At 50.7% G+C, this 20,930-nt stretch overlaps 1 protein-coding gene across 11 annotated transcripts in view; it reads left to right on the top strand.

The window, feature by feature from the left end:
• Positions 1 to 20,930, top strand: part of LOC144781519 (uncharacterized) — a 2,047,367-nt gene that overhangs the window by 1,231,748 nt on the left and 794,689 nt on the right. The window lies entirely within an intron of this gene.

Below are 20,930 nucleotides of genomic sequence, written 5' to 3'. Positions count from 1 at the left end.
AGTACACAGTGCTCCTCCTATAGGCCCATATCGTTACTCAACGCAGAGCCCAAAATATTGGCGAAACTTCTAGCTACCAGACTAGTCAAGGTGATTACATCTCTAATTCACCCGGATCAATCCGGGTTCATGCCACGTCGCAGTACGGCGCTGAATTTGCGCAGGCTGCACAGAGTCCTCGGGGGGGCCTCGAAAATCCATGAACAGACGGTATTGGTCTCTCTGGACGCCACAAGGGCCTTTGATAGAGTGGAGTGGCAGTATTTATTTGCAGTGCTGGCGAAGCTGGGCTTCGGAAGTGAATTTATCAGTTGGGTGCGCCTGCTATATGCAAGACCCCGGGCTTGGGTGGTCGTCAATAATTGCAAGTCCTGCAACTTCCCATTGGGGAGAGGCACCACACAGGGATGCCCACTGTCTCCGTTGCTCTTTGCACTTGCGATGGAGCCATTGGCTACATGGGTTAGATGGGACAGGTCAGTATGGGGTTTGCGGTGGACTCCGGACTGGGAAGATAAGATCTCGCTATATGCTGATGACGTGTTGCTTTATCTCACTAGCCCCAAGGAGTCCTTCCGGAATTTCCTAGATGTGCTGGCTGTCTTTAGCAGATACTCTGGATTGGCCATTAATTTGGCCATGTCGGTGCTCTTTGTAGTGGTGGGCGATCCACCGGCTATCCCGCAGTCGTGCCCAGTTTGTGTTGAGATGATAGGATTCAAGTATCTGGGCATATACATCACACTTGACCCAAAGCTGCGGTATGACAGTAACCTAGCTGCTCCGCTAAGTAGGTGTACAAAAGTTGTGGAGCGCTGGAAGACCCTTCCCCTCTCTTTGCTTGGAACAGCCGCTCTCTTAAAGATGATGGCGCTGCCCCGGTTTCTGTATGCTTTACAGAATTCGATGGACCCGGTGCCGGCCGCATACTTCAAAGAGATAGAAACTCTCCAGAGGCAGCTCCTCTGGGATGGTGGGGCCCACATTGCTTTCAATAAATTAACTTTCCCGTGGTATGATGGCGGGATCGGACTTCCAGATTTGCGGAAGTACTATTGGGCTTCGCAACTGGCCGCAGTGAATCACATTGTTTATGGACTTCCAGGAGACCCAGGCTACGCTATGGACCGGGGTCGAGCCCCCGGTGGGATGATCGATAGAGCTCTGTATTCTAGGCCTGGGAGATTTCCTTTGGCTGGTCCGACTGCACATGTGACGCAGGCGTGGCATGCGGCCACAAAAAGTCTCGGGTGGGAGCGTAAATTGACGCTAGCCACCCCTTTATTGAACTCTGAGAGGTTGGGCAGTTTGTGGAAGACTTAAGGGGTTCGATAGATGGGACCTTATTGGAATTACCCGGATAAAGGATGTGTGGGGGAAAGACTCAGTGCATACGTTTGAGTCCCTTGTAGAGCAGTATAGTCTACATCACAACGAATATTTCCGATACCTGCAGGTGAAACACGCTCTCACCACTCAAGTCCCCAAAGGCACGGAACTCCCGGAGGCATCCCCTATCAAGGATCGTGTCCTGGATGGGCATATTTCGGAGAAAACCATCTCATCGATATATCGGAAATTGGTCAACAACTCCGAGAACCCATTGGTGAAGATCAGAGCTCAGTGGGGTGCGGATGGGCTAGAACTTCATGACGAGGATTCGGTGGGGGCAGTGTCCTCTCCCAAGGTAGTTGCTATCCAGATGCGGCTCCGATTGGTGCAGCTAAAGATATTGCATAGATCGTACATAACGGGGCCTCGTATGGTACGAATGCGGCGTGCTGAGAGTGGAGGTTGTAGGAGAGAGTGCGGAGCAGTTGGCACCTTGATGCATACCCTCTGGCATTGTGATGTGATACAGGCATACTGGATAAAGATTCATGACGAGCTGAGGGAAGTGTTAGGGGTGGGGCTGCGACCAGAAACCCAGAGATGTTTGTTGAATGTATGGGAACCGTCTGATCTAAATGTGTACCAGAAGCAATGGGTCACGCTAACATATATGGTGGCCAAACTTAATATCGCTCAACTTTGGGGAGCCAGCCAGCCGCCCGAATCAAGAAATGAACGGAACACCTTGATTGGTGTATGTTCAGAGAGAGGTCAGTGTATGCGGCTAGGGGTTGCCCGCAGAAGTGGGGTAAAATTTGGGGGGCATGGAATAGCCATCGTGGCGACATCTGTGAGCTGCCCACGTTAGGTTTGGGCCTGGAAGCACAGGAATCCACTGGACCCTTGTATTGATTGTTGTGTATTTGATTCTGTATTGTGCCGCAGTGACTTATGCGTTGAAATCAAGCATTCACCTGAGAGTTATTTTATGTATTTTATTTGTTTTTGTTCAATAAAAAGATTTTTTTTTTTATATTTCTGTTTATTAAAATAAGCAAAGGAAACAGAAAGGTATCAAGTAGTTACACAAAGCAGATAGACTGTACAAGGGCAGACCATCCTGATATAATCAACAGTATGAAAAGTATATGGATGGGAGGGGGAGGGGGGAGGAAGGAAGAAAAGGAGGCATCAAATACAATATGTAGTCGGGATTAGGGGGAAAGCGGGAGATCAAGTACAACTGTTTCTGATAGATACATCTGCCGTGTGGATTCCTCACCTTGTGAATATCCCCTTGCGTCAGCAACATTCGGAAATTCTTTTTGTAGCTTCGCACCGACGTGGACCCGGATGTAGGAGAGTAGGGTCTGCAATCCTATGATCACCCAGATTTTTGCTTTTTGCTTCACTGGTTTACGACTTTCCCTGGCTGTGGGCCTGCTAATCAGACCCACAGCCTAGCTGTTCTCTCTAATCCAAATTGTACCCAGGTACTGAATTGGCACTGGGCCCTCTCAAGTCCCTGTACCCAGGGCTGAGGTGCACCCAGAAGTCTCCCAGGGGCTGCAGCATGTATTATGCCACCCCTGGGCTGACTAACTAAATCAGACACAACTGGCTGCTTGACAGCTGGGGCAGAGTGGTGTACCCACCCTCTGTTGTAGATATAGTATTCCTATATCTAAACCTAAATGGACACACAGATCTCCTATCAGTCACTCCTATGGCAGACCTTAACAATCCTGAAGGCAGAGTGCTTGGAATCGTGTGAGATGGTGCTCTGGCATGAGCTGAGCCTGTCTGCGGCTTTCGGGATCCATCCCTTAGCCGTTTCCATGATATCGCATACCATATACTCTTAAGTGCATTATAATCCTCGCGGTTATATGCCAACTCTTATATCGCTTTATCAAAACATGTCGAGTAAGGTGTCATACGAATTGGAATACTAACCCCTCGCCAATTCTGGCGACGGGGTTAGCATTCCACCCTTCTAGAGGGACACGACATGTATGTAACCTGTAACCCCGGTTAAAGTCAGACATAGCCTTAGCTCCACAAAATGGATGCTGCCACCGAGACACAAGTCTGCCCTCCTGCTGCTGGGAGTCCTCCCAGAGCAGGAGGCAAGGACAAAGGGTTTCCTGTCAGGGGCGGTGCCAGCACCGTCCCAGACAGGATTTTGTGTATCCCAGGTAGGCAGGGCTTTAGAGGAAGGTGACTGCAAGTGGCACCCCGGTGCTCACTGTGCATAGGCCGGCTGAAACCAGTTCCAGGGGCACTCCAGCCCCTTGCCTGGGGAAAGCCCGCCAAAGGAGAGGGGTGTAACCACCCCCCTCCTAGTCCCACCCATAGGGCAGGACTTAGTCGCGTGCCAGCCCCTTTTTGCAGGATAAAGGTAGGACCTGGCCCCCTTCCAAATCAGATCATCTTTGAATCCTGAACCGACTTTCCACGAAAGGAACTCAAGACTCTTCCTAAGATTTCTCCCTTGTGACTAAGGAGTAGTCACCCTGCAGCAGCAGGCACCAACCAAGCATCGCAGTTTGTTGCCAGTCTCTCCTTCGGATCAAGACTGCTCCAGCACGACAAGAACCGGCTTCCCTGGCACCTCTGACCTCAACCTGCATCATCAGCCCAGCTGTGATCCGTGGGTGTGACGAGACCTCGAGGGACCGGCCATCTTCAGAACTGCACGACGCTTGTCCAGCACGACTCCCGAGTGACCCTCGACTGAGTGCTTTGGGGTAAGAGAAGCCCCGACCCTGAGCAGCTCCAGCACCGAAGTTCAGCCCCCCTGCATCCACGAGATCTGCGTGGGGCCCTTCTGATTTTTGCTGTTCACCGGGTTGTCCAGGTCGCTTGCCCGTTGGCTAGTGGCCCCTTCACGACGCTCCACGACGACAAACACTGCTGGTCTGGTTGCTCCAGACTGGCCCTTGCTTCCCTCCATCAGAGAAGCACCCTGGACCCTCCTGGTCCACTCAAGACGCCATTTTAGGTCCACCGCGTGGGCCTTGTATTTGCCAAGACTTGTTGCCCCAATCCTGGGTCCAGCGACGTCGACAGCAAGAACCTTCGTGGGACAGCTCGCACCTCCATCCTGGTCGCCGACAACGCCTCCTGGTCCGAGAGACTGCAGAGCCCAGCAGCGCCCACTCACCTGACTGCGGTGACTTCGCCCGGTGCCATCCTGGTGCCCACTTAATCACTGGCTAGTGATTCAGAACTTGGTCCCCTCTGCTTTCAGGTCTTCTTCTTCCCTGATCCAGGCTTGGATCTCTTCAAACTTTTCTTCACTGGCCGCCTGCCAGCAACTCTTTCTTCAGGCTCCTGGTTCATCAACGAAGAAACCCGACGACACTTGAACCCTATGCAGCCGCAGCCCCTGGGCTAGGTAAACCGAGTACTCCGGTGCTCCAGCTTAGGCCCACTCTCTAAGTATCTAGATCCACTTTCGTTTTTGACCTACCTAGTCGGGTTCGCCCGAAAACCCTAACTTTGCATTTACTAGGATCCATAGACTTTGTTCCGCATTACGCGTGAGAGTTCCCACTCTGCACACGACGTCCCTAGGTCTCCTGCTAGCAATCTAAAGGTTCAGTAGTCCAGTCCTAGCGATCCCAAAGCCTATGAGAGTAGTACTTACCTGCTAGTAATTTCGCATTCCACTTTTGTAGTATATGGTTTTTCGTGCCCCTCGGGCATTTGTGTAAATTGTGCGACTTAAAGTATTTTCTTAAGAGTTTTGTTGTGTGCTTAGCTCCCTGTCTCATAAAGAGCCAGGGTAGTCTTGTTATAAATAAATATCTGCTTATTTTCATAACAACTTGTGTGGTGTCCTTTCACTTGGTGTTCAAGGGGTAATGTGATGGTAAAACAGCTGGCTTAACACGCCCTCTAGAGTCTTAGCCTTAGACTGCTCGTATCCATGCTACTAGGATAGCTGGTCTATAAGGTTGACTTACAACCAATCATCAATAAGGGTTGTTTGGACTGATACAAAGTGCTCACTAGAATAGTGAACATTATATATCAGGCCAACTTCTCACATTGGTGAGCAGCGGTTGGGATTTGAGCTTGCTGTTTGTTTTACCACACATATCCTAAGAATATCTTGTGAAAGATCACATAAGTACTAAGGTACATATAACTTAGCTTAGAATACTCTGAGTTCTACTGAACCAGCTGTTGTAGCTCCTAGGGCCTAGCACACCCTAAACTACAACTCTAGCAAGGGATCAGTAGGCAAACATATAGTGTAGGTAAGTGCACCACTTACACCTCACTAGAAAAAGCATGTCTACCCAAGGAGAATCTACTGAGACTCCCCTTGTGGATCTTGACCCTCCACAGGTCAAATCAAGATATGCAGCTCTCAGTTTCCAGGAGATGAGACAAGTGTGTACCTCCAGGAAATTGAAACAGGGGTCTAACCCCACCATTCCCTTTCTGATAGGTCTCTTAGAGACATATGATGCGAGAAAGATTTCTCAGCTAGATGGGAATATGCCAGCCTTAGAGGGTACCACTGGGGATCCAGACCTCCACAACACTGTAAATGCAGAAGAGGAGGAGGAGCCTGAGGAACCCTCTGGGGATGAGGTAGACAAAGGTCTTGAGGTAGTCAGAAGGCTAACTAGGGCCAACATAGACTTGCTTGGGCTAGGATCTGGGGGACCCCCAGTACTGACCCTAAGTAGGCCTAACCCTGGAGTTAGGAGAGATAGATCTCTTTCTAGGGACTCCAATAGTACTCTGCACTCTAATGCCTCTTCTCAGAGGAGAAGGAACTCTCCACAGAGGAGATTGACTTCCCCTCAGAGAATGGAGCATGAAGCCAGGATGAGGCAGGCTACTCTGAGGATTGAAAGGGAAGAACTTGCCCTGGCCAAAGAAAAGCTTGCCTTTGCTAGAGAGCAGCAGATGAGTGGGCTAGCTCCCACTGGTGGCAGCAATCTCCCAAGAGATAGAGAGAAGGGTTTAGCCACTAAACACCTGACAAAAATAGTGCCCCCCTTTAAGCAAGGGGATGACATCCAGAAATGGATGGCTGCTTTGGAGAGGGCCTGCACTGTGCAGGGCATTCCCCAGAGTCAGTGGGCAGCTATACTGTGGCTCTCCTTTGATGGCAAAGGTAGAGATAAGCTCCTCACTACAAGAGTGGAGGATGCTAACAATTACCAGGTCCTGAAGAATACACTGGTTGATGGGTTTGGTTTAACCACTGAGCAGTACAGGTTGCTGTTCAGAGACACCCAGAAAACTCAGTCTCAGGACTGGTCTGACTTTGTGGATAGTGCCACTAAGGCTTTGGAGGGCTGGTTGCTGGGTAGCAAGGTTACTGATTACACAGGATTGTATAATCTGATGATGAGAGAACATATTTTAAATAATTGTCAGAACCAGTTGTTGCACCAGCACCTTGTTGATTCAGATCTGACCTCTCCCCAAGAATTGGGAAAGAAGGCAGACAAATGGGTCAGAACAAGGATCAAGCAGAACCAGAACCAGGGTGGTCAGAAGAAAGCAGACCAGAAGGGTAACACTAAGAGTGAACAAAATGACCAGAAGTCTTCACCAGGTCCCCAACAAACCAAAGAGGGTGGGGGTCAGGCTTCCCAGAAGAAGAAGACTCAAGAAGGCCAGTCAAAAAGGTGGTGCCAGTACTGTAAAAGTAAGTCTCACTGGTTTAGTGAGTGCACCAAAAGAGGAGGGCAAACCTCTACCACTACAGCCCCTAAGGCAACTGCACCCCCTAGTACAGTCAGTAGTGGTAGTGCACCTCCCAAGGGATTAGTTGGGTTAACCTTGGGAACTGAGGAGTCTGACAACTTAGTTGGCACACTCACTCAGGCTGTCCATGTCTGTACAGGGGATATGGATATGTCCCCTGATGTAAGTCCCAATACTTTGGGCAAATACAGGCAGACACCTTTAATAAATGGCAAAATGGCTCAGGCCTATAGGGACACTTGTGCCAGTGTCACCATGGTGACACCTAACTTTGTGGACCCTGGACAGATCATGCCAGGTACAGATTTCCTGGTGACCAATGCCAGCAACGTCACTACCAGTCATAGTATGGCGATTGTTGCTTTCTCCTGGGGAGGGGTAAGTGGCCAAAAGAAAGTTGTGGTTAGTTCAGACCTCCCAGTGGATTGTTTGTTGGGCAATGATTTGGAGTCATCCCTATGGTCAGAAGTGGAGCAGAGGACTCACATGGAAATGTTAGGCTTGTCAGCACATGTGCTTGCTGTGACTAGGTCACAGGCCAGAAAATGCCCCACTGAACAGGTGCTGGATCCTGGAAGAAAGGACCAGACACCTTCCAAGAAGAAGAGCAGTAAGGGTAAGGCTTTGCCTTCCCCCTTGCCCCAGGTTGAGGATCAAGTCTCTGAGGAGGCTGATCTGAGAGAGCTGAGGGAAACTGAGCCTAAAGAGCTTGAACTTGATCAAGTTGAGTTTCTGGGCTCAGGGGGGCCCTCCAGAGAAGACCTGGGGAAGGCACAGTTAGACTGCCCTTCCCTTGAACCCCTCAGACAGCAGGCTGCTGCTGAGGCTGCAGGGAATGCCACAGGTGCCCACAGGGTATACTGGGAAGATGGACTCCTGTACTCTGAGTCAAGAGACCCCAAGCCTGGTGCAACCAGGAGGCTGGTCATCCCCTTGTCTCTGAGAGGTTTCCTTCTCACCTTGGCCCATGAGATTCCCCTTGCAGGTCACTTAGGTCAGACAAAGACTTGGGACAGACTTGTCTCACACTTTCACTGGCCCCACATGAATGAGAATACCAAGGAGTTTTGTCGCTCCTGTGTCACTTGCCAAGCCAGTGGTAAGTCAGGTGGCACAACAAAGGCCCCCCTCATACCACTACCTGTGGTGGGGGTGCCCTTTGAAAGAGTGGGGATTGACATTGTTGGTCCAATGGAACCCCAGACAGCATCAGGACACAAGTTTATACTGGTGGTGGTGGACCATGCCACCAGGTATCCTGAAGCTATTCCACTTAGGACCACTACAGCACCTGTAGTGGCAAGAGCCCTAATTGGAGTGTTCTCCAGAGTTGGCTTCCCTAAGGAGGTTGTTTCTGACAGAGGTGCAAACTTCATGTCAGGATATCTGACTGCAATGTGGAAGGAGTGTGGTGTGAACTACAAGTTCACCACACCCTATCACCCACAATGCAATGGGCTTGTTGAGAGATTCAACAGGACCCTCAAAGGGATGATTCATGGACTACCTGAAACTCTTAGGAGAAGATGGGATGTCCTGATCCCCTGCCTCTTGTTTGCTTACAGAGAGGTCCCACAGAAGGGGGTTGGCTACAGCCCTTTTGAACTTCTGTATGGGCATCCTGTAAGGGGACCCCTGTGTTTGGTGAAGGAAGGATGGGAGAGACCTCTCAAAAAGCCTGCAACCAACATAGTGGACTATGTACTTGGTCTCCGCTCCAGGATGGCTGAATACATGGAGAAGGCATCTAAAAACCTAGAGGCCAGCCAAGAACTCCAAAAAGCTTGGCATGACCAAAAGGCTGTCCTGACTGTATACCAGCCTGGACAGAAGGTGTGGGTACTGGAGCCAGTGGCCCCAGCAGCCCTCAAAGACAAATGGTCTGGGCCCCACACCATCATTGAGCAAAAGGGAGAGGTCACCTACCTGGTGGACCTTGGAACCCCCAGGAGCCCCCTCAGGGTGCTCCATGTGAACAGGCTCAAGGCATATGTCGACAGGAAGGACATGAGCTTGCTCATGGCCACAGATGAGGGACAGGAGGAAGAGAGTGACCCTCTCCCAGACCTGCTCACTCAGAATCCTGATGATGGATCAGTAGATGGTGTTGTCTTTTGTGGCAGCCTCTCTGAACATCAGCAACAGGATTGCAGGCGAGTTCTGCAATCCTTCAGACATATGTTCTCTCTGACACCCAGCCAAACTGATTGGTGTACCCATGAGGTTGACACTGGAGACAGTCTGCCTGTCAAGAGTAAAATCTACAGGCAGCCTGATCATGTCAGAGACTGCATCAAAACAGAAGTGCAGAAAATGTTGGAGTTGGGAGTCATTGAGCCCTCAGATAGCCCTTGGGCTAGCCCAGTAGTTCTAGTGCCAAAGCCTCACACCCAGGGTGGTAAGAGAGAGATGAGGTTTTGCGTAGAAAACAGAGGCCTCAATGCAGTCACTAAGACTGATGCCCACCCAATACCAAGGGCAGATGAACTTATAGATAGATTGGCTTCTGCCAACTACTTAAGCACATTTGACCTGACAGCTGGGTATTGGCAAATCAGGTTAGCTGAGGAAGCCAGGCCCAAGACAGCATTTTCTACCCCTGGTGGTCATTATCAGTTTGTGGTAATGCCCTTTGGGTTGAAGAATGCCCCTGCCACCTTCCAAAGGTTGGTGAATCAAGTTCTCACTGGGATGGATGACTTCTGTGCAGCATATCTGGACGATATTGCTGTCTTTAGCTCCACCTGGGAGGATCACCTGGTCCACCTGAGGAAAGTGTTAGAGGCCCTGCAAAAGGCAGGCCTCACTATCAAGGCCACTAAGTGCCAGATAGGGCAGACACAGGTTGTATACCTGGGCCACCTTGTAGGTGGAGGCCAGGTTCAGCCACTGGAGAGTAAGATACAGGCCATCAAGGACTGGGCTCCTCCAATCACCCAGACTCAGGTTCAAGCTTTCTTGGGCCTGACTGGGTACTATAGGAAGTTTGTCAGAAATTATGGGTCCATAGTGACCCCCCTTAATGACCTGACAAGCAAGAAGATGCCAAAGAAAGTTCAGTGGACAGCAAGCTGTCAGAAAGCATTCGATGACCTAAAGCAGGCCATGTGCACAGCACCTATCCTAAAGAGTCCAGACTTCTCCAAACCATTCATTGTCCAAACAGATGCTTCTGAGTTGGGTGTGGGAGCTGTTCTATCTCAGCTAATTTTGATGGCAACGACCAGCCAATTGCTTTCATTAGCAGAAGGCTGACCCCCAGAGAGAAAAATTGGTCAGCTATTGAGAGGGAGGCCTTTGCTGTGGTATGGGCCCTGAAGAAGTTGAGGTCCTACTTGTTTGGAACTCACTTCACAGTTCAGACCGACCATAAGCCCCTCTTATGGCTAAGTCAGATGAAGGGTGAAAACCCCAAACTACTTAGGTGGTCCATTTCCCTACAGGGGATGGATTTTACAGTGGAGCACAGACCTGGTACTGATCATCGCAATGCCGATGGGCTCTCCAGGTATTTCCACTTAGAGCAAGAAGACTCACCTGGTCAAGGTTAGTTTATTGTCCCAAAGTTTTGGGGGGGGTCATGTAGGAGAGTAGGGTCTGCAATCCTATGATCACCCAGATTTTTGCTTTTTGCTTCACTGGTTTACGACTTTCCCTGGCTGTGGGCCTGCTAATCAGACCCACAGCCTAGCTGTTCTCTCTAATCCAAATTGTACCCAGGTACTGAATTGGCACTGGGCCCTCTCAAGTCCCTGTACCCAGGGCTGAGGTGCACCCAGAAGTCTCCCAGGGGCTGCAGCATGTATTATGCCACCCCTGGGCTGACTAACTAAATCAGACACAACTGGCTGCTTGACAGCTGGGGCAGAGTGGTGTGCCCACCCTCTGTTGTAGATATAGTATTCCTATATCTAAACCTAAATGGACACACAGATCTCCTATCAGTCACTCCTATGGCAGGCCTTAACAATCCTGAAGGCAGAGTGCTTGGAATCGTGTGAGATGGTGCTCTGGCATGAGCTGAGCCTGTCTGCGGCTTTCGGGATCCATCCCTTAGCCGTTTCCATGATATCGCATACCATATACTCTTAAGTGCATTATAATCCTCGCGGTTATATGCCAACTCTGGTATCGCTTTATCAAAACATGTCGAGTAAGGTGTCATACGAATTGGAATACTAACCCCTCGCCAATTCTGGCGACGGGGTTAGCATTCCACCCTTCTAGAGGGACACGACATGTATGTAACCTGTAACCCCGGTTAAAGTCAGACATAGCCTTAGCTCCACAAAATGGATGCTGCCACCGAGACACAAGTCTGCCCTCCTGCTGCTGGGAGTCCTCCCAGAGCAGGAGGCAAGGACAAAGGGTTTCCTGTCAGGGGCGGTGCCAGCACCGTCCCAGACAGGATTTTGTGTATCCTAGGTAGGCAGGGCTTTAGAGGAAGGTGACTGCAAGTGGCACCCCGGTGCTCACTGTGCATAGGCCGGCTGAAACCAGTTCCAGGGGCACTCCAGCCCCTGGCCTGGGGAAAGCCCGCCAAAGGAGAGGGGTGTAACCACCCCCCTCCTAGTCCCACCCATAGGGCAGGACTTAGTCGCGTGCCAGCCCCTTTTTGCAGGATAAAGGTAGGACCTGGCCCCCTTCCAAATCAGATCATCTTTGAATCCTGAACCGACTTTCCACGAAAGGAACTCAAGACTCTTCCTAAGATTTCTCCCTTGTGACTAAGGAGTAGTCACCCTGCAGCAGCAGGCACCAACCAAGCATCGCGGTTTGTTGCCAGTCTCTCCTTCGGATCAAGACTGCTCCAGCATGACGAGAACCGGCTTCCCTGGCACCTCTGACCTCAACCTGCATCATCAGCCCAGCTGTGATCCGTGGGTGTGACGAGACCTCGAGGGACCGGCCATCTTCAGAACTGCATGACGCTTGTCCAGCACGACTCCCGAGTGACCCTCGACTGAGTGCTTTGGGGTAAGAGAAGCCCCGGCCCTGAGCAGCTCCAGCACCGAAGTTCAGCCCCCCTGCATCCACGAGATCTGCGTGGGGCCCTTCTGCTTTTTGCTGTTCACCGCGTTGTCCAGGTCGCTTGCCCGTTGGCTAGTGGCCCCTTCACGACGCTCCACGACGACAAACACTGCTGGTCTGGTTGCTCCAGACGGCCCTTGCTTCCCTCCATCAGAGAAGCACCCTGGACCCTCCTGGTCCACTCAAGACGCCATTTTAGGTCCACCGCGTGGGCCTTGTATTTGCCAAGACTTGTTGCCCCAATCCTGGGTCCAGCGACGTCGACAGCAAGAACCTTCGTGGGACAGCTCGCACCTCCATCCTGGTCGCCGACAACGCCTCCTGGTCCGAGAGACTGCAGAGCCCAGCAGCGCCCACTCACCTGACTGCGGTGACTTCGCCCGGTGCCATCCTGGTGCCCACTTAATCACTGGCTAGTGATTCAGAACTTGGTCCCCTCTGCTTTCAGGTCTTCTTCTTCCCTGATCCAGGCTTGGATCTCTTCAAACTTTTCTTCACTGGCCGCCTGCCAGCAACTCTTTCTTCAGGCTCCTGGTTCATCAACGAAGAAACCCGACGACACTTGAACCCTATGCAGCCGCAGCCCCTGGGCTAGGTAAACCGAGTACTCCGGTGCTCCAGCTTAGGCCCACTCTCTAAGTGTCTAGATCCACTTTCGTTTTTGACCTACCTAGTCGGGTTCGCCCGAAAACCCTAACTTTGCATTTACTAGGATCCATAGACTTTGTTCCGCATTACGCGTGAGAGTTCCCACTCTGCACACGACGTCCCTAGGTCTCCTGCTAGCAATCTAAAGGTTCAGTAGTCCAGTCCTAGCGATCCCAAAGCCTATGAGAGTAGTACTTACCTGCTAGTAATTTCGCATTCCACTTTTGTAGTATATGGTTTTTCGTGCCCCTCGGGCATTTGTGTAAATTGTGCGACTTAAAGTATTTTCTTAAGAGTTTTGTTGTGTGCTTAGCTCCCTGTCTCATAAAGAGCCAGGGTAGTCTTGTTATAAATAAATATCTGCTTATTTTCATAACAACTTGTGTGGTGTCCTTTCACTTGGTGTTCAAGGGGTAATGTGATGGTAAAACAGCTGGCTTAACACGCCCTCTAGAGTCTTAGCCTTAGACTGCTCGTATCCATGCTACTAGGATAGCTGGTCTATAAGGTTGACTTACAACCAATCATCAATAACGGCACCGCACGCGACTCCGCTGACGTCACCGACGCCTATAATAGGCCCACGCCGGCGCGATGACATCAGTTCCCTTTTTTCCACGTCGTCGACGCTAACGGTTTTCTGGGATCGTACTGTAGCTTCATAGTAACTTTTTTACTGTTATTCTATTATTACTGTATCTATCTCTGTTTTCTTCGAGATGTCGTCGAAGAAGACTGGTTTAAAGGCTTGTGGTGAATGTGGCAAGACAATGTCTATTACCGACCCACATGAATTCTGTGTCTGGTGCCTGAGTTCCGACATGACGTCGAGGATTGCCCTTGCTGTAAGAAAATGACCCCAAAGGCCCTACGAGAGAGGGAGACGAAACTCCTCGTGGCAAAACTAAAGAATAAAAAGGTTAAAAAGACTTCGAAGTCTCGATCTCGACGTTCGAGGTCGAGGTCTCGATCGAAGTCGAGATCGGAGTCGTCCTCAGCTCATGTATCAAGGTCTTCGAGGAAAAAACACAAGAAGAGGAGTCATGAGTCACGTCATCACTCAGAAAAGAACTCTGGTTCGAGACCGAAGTCGCAGGTCAAGCTTCTTAGTAAAGAAGTGGAGATTTCGGCGTCGGAGGATCATGACTCTGTTGGTGAGGCTTCACATCCGAATTCGCTCGAGTCACCGAAGCAGGTCCATTCTCCGGATCTGTCCAATCCTTCTGGTCAGGAGGATGAAGGTGAGGAGCAGGGGGCTGGTGAAGTCGAAGTTCCGGTGCCTGCGGGTTCGTCGACCCCGGTTCCCGGACTCGATGAAGAGATCGACGTCGTATCGACTCCACCTCCTCGGGAGCAGCCCGGAGGACCGTATCCAGAATGTTTTGTGTTTATTCCAGGGCGATGTACCCGTCTGGTGCACCTGTTGGTCCCACGGGTCCTATGGCTTTCAACTTGGGTGTTCCCCAGGCTTATGCTCCTGCGCCCTTCATGCCTTTTATGCCGGCTCTACCACCGCATTGGCATTTTCCGACACCTCCGGTGTCGTCGACGCCGAAGCGTACGACGCCGACTCCGTCGACGCCGGTTCCATCGACGCCGATACCTACGACTCCGAAGCAGGATGCTGCTCGACCTCGTATAAAACGACCTCATCCGACTTCGGGTTCGACGCCGCCCCGACCCCGTCGGAGTCGATTCCGAATCCATCGACTTCTATTGTGAAGGAAAGATCTCGGAGAGAAGCCCAGAGACTTCTGGAGGAAGATCAATATCGTTATACAGAAATGGAGGAAGGAGAGTTAGATGAATCTGAAGATCCTCTTGAGGATCTAGGTGAAGCCAGTGGACTTGAACTGTCTCCTGAATGGGATTTCACCTCAGTATCAAGTGTACCTTCAAAGGATGTGGTACCTTATCACACTGTCATCAGAAAGGCGGCAAGTTTGTTGAACATTACTCTGCCAACTGCTGATTATAAGCCAAATCTTTTGACTGAGGTTCTTCATTCACCCTCTTCTATTATGGAACTGATGTTGCCCTTTAATGATGCGTTGTCTGAACCCATCTATGAGGTTTGGAAGAAGCCTTTGTCTGCTCCTGCAGTTTCTAGAACAGTGGCGAGGAGATACAGAGTTGCACCTGGTGACCCTGAATTTTTATCAACACATCCCCTGCCTGAGAGTTTGGTTGTGCAGGCTGCCTGCTCGAAGAGGTCTGCTGGTGCCTTTCCACAGGTTCCTGGGGATAAAGAATCCAGAAAGCAGGATCAAACTGCCAAAAAGGTTTTCTCCTCAGCCAGTATGGCGTTAAAGTCGACCAACGCAACGTGTCTGATGGGAAGGTATATCCATGCCTTGATGGATTCTGTCAAGCAATTGATTCCGAAAATCCCTGAGGATGACAGAAAGGATTTTCAGGAGGTGATATCGGACACTCAGGCAGCTGCGAGACAGGTGATTCAGAGTGGACTGGACACTGCTGATTCGGTGGCAAGGGTCATGGGATCTTCAGTAGCCACTAGGAGGGCCGCATGGCTTAAAACATCGGAGTTCTCTACAGATGTTCAGTCTGTTTTGATGGATTTACCTTTTGATGGTTCAGGATTGTTTGGAAAGAAAGCTGATGCTGCCTTGGAGCGTTTTAAGGATAGTAGGGCCACTGCGAAATCTTTAGGCCTTCAGTCCAGGGGTACTACTGGAAGGCGCTTCAGAGGGTTTGGCAGATCTTCCTTTCGTTCCTACAGACCATATCAGCAGCAGCCACAGCAACAGCAAAATACGCTGTACAAGTCATACAGGGGCAGGCAAAGAGCCCGTCCTAGAAGCCGTCAGGCTTCCTCCTCCTCTTCCTCTTCCTCTCCTTCCCAACCCCCTGCCAACGCAGCAAAGCAGCCCTAGATCTGCCATTCCGGATCATGTGGGCCCAGTGGGGGGCCGGCTTACCCATTTTCTACAAGATTGGGAATTAATTACATCGGATCTTTGGGTTCTCAATCTTGTAGAGAATGGGTATGCTCTTCCCTTTCGGGAATTTCCCCCAAATTACCCTCCTTGCCAGGGTTATTGTTCGGAGGACCATCTGTGAGAAGTTGGCCTGATATGCAGTGCTCACTATTCTAGTGATCACTATGTATCAGTCCAAACAACCCTTATTGATGATTGGTTGTAAGTCAACCTGATAGACCAGCTATCCTAGTAGCATGGACAAGAGCAGTCTTTAGGCTAAACTCTAGAGGGCGTGTTAAGCCAGCTGTTTTACCATCACATTTACCCCTTGAACACCAAGTGAAAGGACACCACACAAGTTGTTATGAAAATAAAAGTATATTTATTTATAACAGTACTACCCTGAACTCTTTATGAGTCAGGGAGCTAAGCACAACACAAAACTCTTAGGAAAATACTGAAAGTCGCACAATTTACACAAATGCCCGAGGGGCATGAAAAACCATATACTACAAAAGTGGAATGCGAATTACTAGCAGGTAAGTAACTATTCTCAGAGGCTTTGGGATCGCTAGGACTAGACTACTGAACCTTTAGATTACAAGCAGGAGGCCTAGGGAGATCGGGTGCAGAGTGTGCACTCTCACGCGGGATGCGGAACAAAGTCTATGGAGGCTAGAAAATGCAAAGTTAGTGTTATCGGACGAATCCGACTAGGTAGAGCTGAAACGAAAAAGGATCTGGACACTTAGATAGTTAAGCTATGCTGGAGCACCGAAATGCTTAGGTTACCTAGCCCAGGGGCTGCGGCTGCATAGGTCTGAAAAGACGTCGGGAATCCTCGTTGCAGTCTATGGAGCCTGAAAGAAGAAGTTGCTGGCAGGCGACCAGTGATGAAGTTCGATGTGATCCAAGCCTGGATCGATGAAGATGGAGACCTGTAAGCAGAGGGGACCAAGTCCTGAATCACTAGCCAGTGATTAGGTGGGTACCAGGATGGCACCGGGCTAAGTCACCTCGACCAGGTGAGTGGGCGACGCTGGGCTCTGCAGTCCCTCGGACCAGGAGGCGTTGTCGGCGACCAGGATGGAGGTGCGAGCTGTCCCACGGTGGTATCTGCTGTCGACGTCGCTGGACCCAGGATTGGGGCAACAACTCTTGGCAAATGCAAGCCCACGCGGTGGACTCAAAATGGCGTCTGGAGTGGACCAGGAGGGTCCGGGGTGCTCCTCTGCTGGAAGGGAGCAAGGGCCAGTCTGGAGCAACCAGACCAGCGGTGTTGTCGTCGTGGTTCGTCGCAGAAGGGCCACTAGCCAACGGGCAAGTGTCCTGGACAACGCGGTGAGCAGCAAAGAGCAGAAGGGCCCCACGCAGATCTCGTGGATGCTGGAGGGCTGGACTTCGGTGCTGGAGCTGCTCAGGGTTGGGGCTTCTCAAACCCCAAAGCACTCACTCAAGGGTCCCTCGGTGGTCGTGCTGGGCAAGCGTCGTGCAGTCTTGAAGATGGCCGGTCCCTCGAGGTCTCATCACACCCACGAATCTCAGCTGGGCTGATGATGCAGGTAGAGGTCAGAGGTGCCAGGGAAGCCGGTTCTCGTCGAGCTGGGCAGTCTTGATCCGGAGGAGAGACTTACAGCAAACCGCGATGCTTGGTTGGTGCCTGCTGCTGCAGGGTGACTACTCCTTAGTCACAAGGGAGAAATCTTAGGAAGAAGTCTTGAGTTCCTTTCGTAGAAAGTAGTTTCAGGATTCAAAGATGATCTGATTTGGAAGGGGGCCTGCTCCTACCTTTATCCTGAGAAAAGGGGCTGGCACGCGACTAAGTCCTGCCCTATGGGTGGGACTAGGAGGGGGTGGTTACACCCCTCTCCTTTGTCCGGTCTCTCCCCAGCTCAGGGGCTGGTGTGCCCCAGGAACTGGTTTGAGCCGGCATATGCACAGTGAGCACCGGGGTGCCACTTGCAGTCACCTTCCTCTATAGCCCTGCCTACCTGGGATACACAAAACCCTGTCTGGGATGGTGCTACCACCGCCCCTGACAGGAAACCCTTTGTCCAAGCACTCCTTGCTGGAAGGACTCCCAGCAGCAGTAGGTCAGACTTGTGTCTCGGTGGCAGCATCCATTTTGTGGAGCTGAGGCTATGTCCAACTTTAACCGGGGTTACAGGCTACCAACATGTCTTCTCCCTCTAGAGGGGTGGAATGCTACCCCCGTCGCCAGAACTGGCGAGGGGGTAGTATTCCAAAGCGTATGACACCTTACACGACATGTTTAGATATTGTCAGACCAAAGTTACCATAACCGGGAGGATTATAAGGCACTTAAGAGTATATGGTCTGACGCTATCATGGAAACGGCTAAGGGATAGATCCCGAAAGCCGCAGACAGGCTCAGCTCATGCCAGAGCACCATCTCACACGATTCCAAGCACTCTGCCTTCAGGATTGTTAAGGCCTGCCATAGGAGTGACTGATAGGAGATCTGTGTGCCCATTTTAGGTTTAGATATAGGTATACTATATCTAAAGCAAAGGGTGATTACACCACCTTGCCCCAGCTGTCAAGCAGCCAGTTGTGTCTGTTTAGTTAGTCAGTTCAGGGGTGGCATAATACATGCTGCAGCCCCTGGGAGACTCCTGGGTGCACCTCTGCCCTGGTTACAGGGACTTGGAGAGGGCCCAGTGCCAATTCAGTACCTGGGTACAATTTGGAATAGAGAGAACAGCTAGGCTGTGGGTCTGATTAGCAGGCCCACAGCCAGGGAAAGTTGTAAACCAGTGAAGCAAAAAGCAAAAATCTGTGTGATCATAGGATTGCAGACCCTACTCTCCTACATGACCCCCCCAAACTTTGGGACAATAAGCTAACCTTGACCAGGTGAGTCTTCTTGCTCTAAGTGGAAATACCTGGAGAGCCCATCAGCATTGCCATGATCAGTACCAGGTCTATGCTCCACTGTAAAATCCATCCCCTGTAGGGAAATGGACCACCTAAGTAGTTTGGGGTTTTCACCCTTCATCTGATTTAGCCATAAGAGGGGCTTATGGTCGGTCTGAATCTTAAAGTGAGTGCCAAACAAGTATGACCTCAACTTTTTCAGGGCCCACACCACAGCAAAGGCCTCCCTCTCAATAGCTGACCAATTTTTCTCTCTGGGGGTCAGCCTTCTGCTAATAAAAGCAATGGGCTGGTCGTTACCATCAAAATTCAGCTGAGATAGAACAGCTCCCACACCCAACTCAGAAGCATCTGTTTGGACAATGAAGGTCTTGGAGTAATCTGGACTCTTTAGGATAGGTGCTGTGCACATGGCCTGCTTTAGGTCATCAAATGCTTTCTGACAGCTTGCTGTCCACTGAACTTTCTTTGGCATCTTTTTACTTGTCAGGTCATTAAGTGGAGTCACAATGGACCCATAATTCTTGACAAATTGTCTATAGTAACCAGTCAGGCCCAAGAAAGCTCGAACCTGAGTCTGGGTGGTTGGAGGAGCCCAGTCCTTGATGGCCTGTATCTTGCTCTCCAATGGCTGAACCTGGCCTCCACCTACAAGGTGGCCCAGGTATACAACCTGTGTCTGCCCTATCTGGCACTTAGTGGCCTTGATAGTGAGACCTGCCTTTTGCAGTGCCTCTAACACTTTCCTCAGGTGGACCAGGTGATCCTCCCAGGTGGAACTAAAGACAGCTATATCATCAAGATATGCTGCACAGAAGGCATCCAACCCAGTGAGAACTTGATTCACCAGCCTTTGGAAGGTGGCAGGTGCATTTTTCAAACCAAAGGGCATTACCACAAACTGATAATGCCCACCAGGGGTAGAAAATGCTGTCTTGGGTTTGGCCTCCTCAGCTAACATGATTTGCCAATACCCAGCTGTCAGGTCAAATGTACTTAAGTAGTTGGCAGAAGCCAATCTATCTATAAGTTCATCTGCTCTTGGTATTGGGTGGGCATCAGTCTTAGTGACTGCATTGAGGCCTCTGTAGTCTATGCAAAACCTCATCTCTTTCTTACCACCCTGGGTGTGAGGCTTTGGCACTAGAACTACTGGGCTAGCCCAAGGGCTATCTGAGGGCTCAATGACTCCCAGCTCCAACATTTTCTGCACTTCTGTCTTGATGCAGTCTCTGACATGATCAGGCTATCTGTAGATTTTACTCTTGACAGGCAGACTGTCTCCAGTGTCAACCTCATGGATACACCAATTAGTTTGACTGGGTGTCAGAGAGAACATATGTCTAAAGGATTGCAGAACCTGTCTACAATCCTGTTGCTGATGTTCAGAGAGGCTGCCACAAAAGACAACACCATCTACTGATCCATCATCAGGATTCGGAGTGAGCAGGTCTGGGAGAGGGTCACTCTCTTCCTCCTGTCCCTCATCTGTGGCCATGAGCAAGCCCATGTCCTTCCTGTCGACATATGCCTTGAGCCTGTTTACATGGAGCACCCTGAGGGGGCTCCTGGGAGTTCCAAGGTCCACCAGGTAGGTGACCTTTCCCTTTTGCTCAATGATTGTGTGGGGCCCAGACCATTTGTCTTTGAGTGCTGCTGGGGCCACTGGCTCCAGCACCCACACCTTCTGCCCAGGCTTGTACAAAGTCAGGACAGCCTTTTGGTCATGCCAAGTTTTTTGAGTTCTTGGCTTGCCTCAAGGTTTTTAGATGCCTTTTCCATGTACTCAGCCATCCGGGAGCGGAGACCAAGTACGTAGTCCACAATGTTTGTTCCAGGCTTTTTGAGAGGTCTCTCCCATCCTTCCTTTACCAAACAAAGGGGTCCTCTTACAGGATGCCCAAACAGAAGTTCAAAAGGGCTGTAGCCAACCCCCTTCTGTGGGACCTCTCTGTAAGCAAACAAGAGGCAGGGTATCAGGACATCCCACCTCCTTCTGAGGGGTTCAGGTAGTCCATGAATCATCCCTTTGAGGGTCCTGTTGAATCTCTCAACAAGCCCATTGCACTGTGGGTGATAGGGTGTGGTGAACTTGTAGTTGACACCACATTCCTTCCACATTGCAGTCAGATATCCTGACATGAAGTTTGCACCTCTGTCAGAGACGACCTCCTTAGGGAACCCCACTCTGTAGAACACTCCAATTAGGGCTCTTGCCACAACAGGTGCTGTAGTGGTTCTAAGGGGTATAGCTTCAGGATACCTGGTGGCATGATCCACTACCACCAGTATAAACTTGTGCCCTGATGCTGTCTGGGGTTCCATTGGACCAACAAT

This window comes from Lissotriton helveticus, chromosome 9, assembly GCF_964261635.1.
Source record: "Lissotriton helveticus chromosome 9, aLisHel1.1, whole genome shotgun sequence".
Lineage (NCBI taxonomy): Eukaryota > Metazoa > Chordata > Amphibia > Caudata > Salamandridae > Lissotriton > Lissotriton helveticus.
The sequence above is the reverse complement of the archived record's forward strand: the minus strand, read 5'-3'. Positions and strand labels throughout refer to the sequence as shown.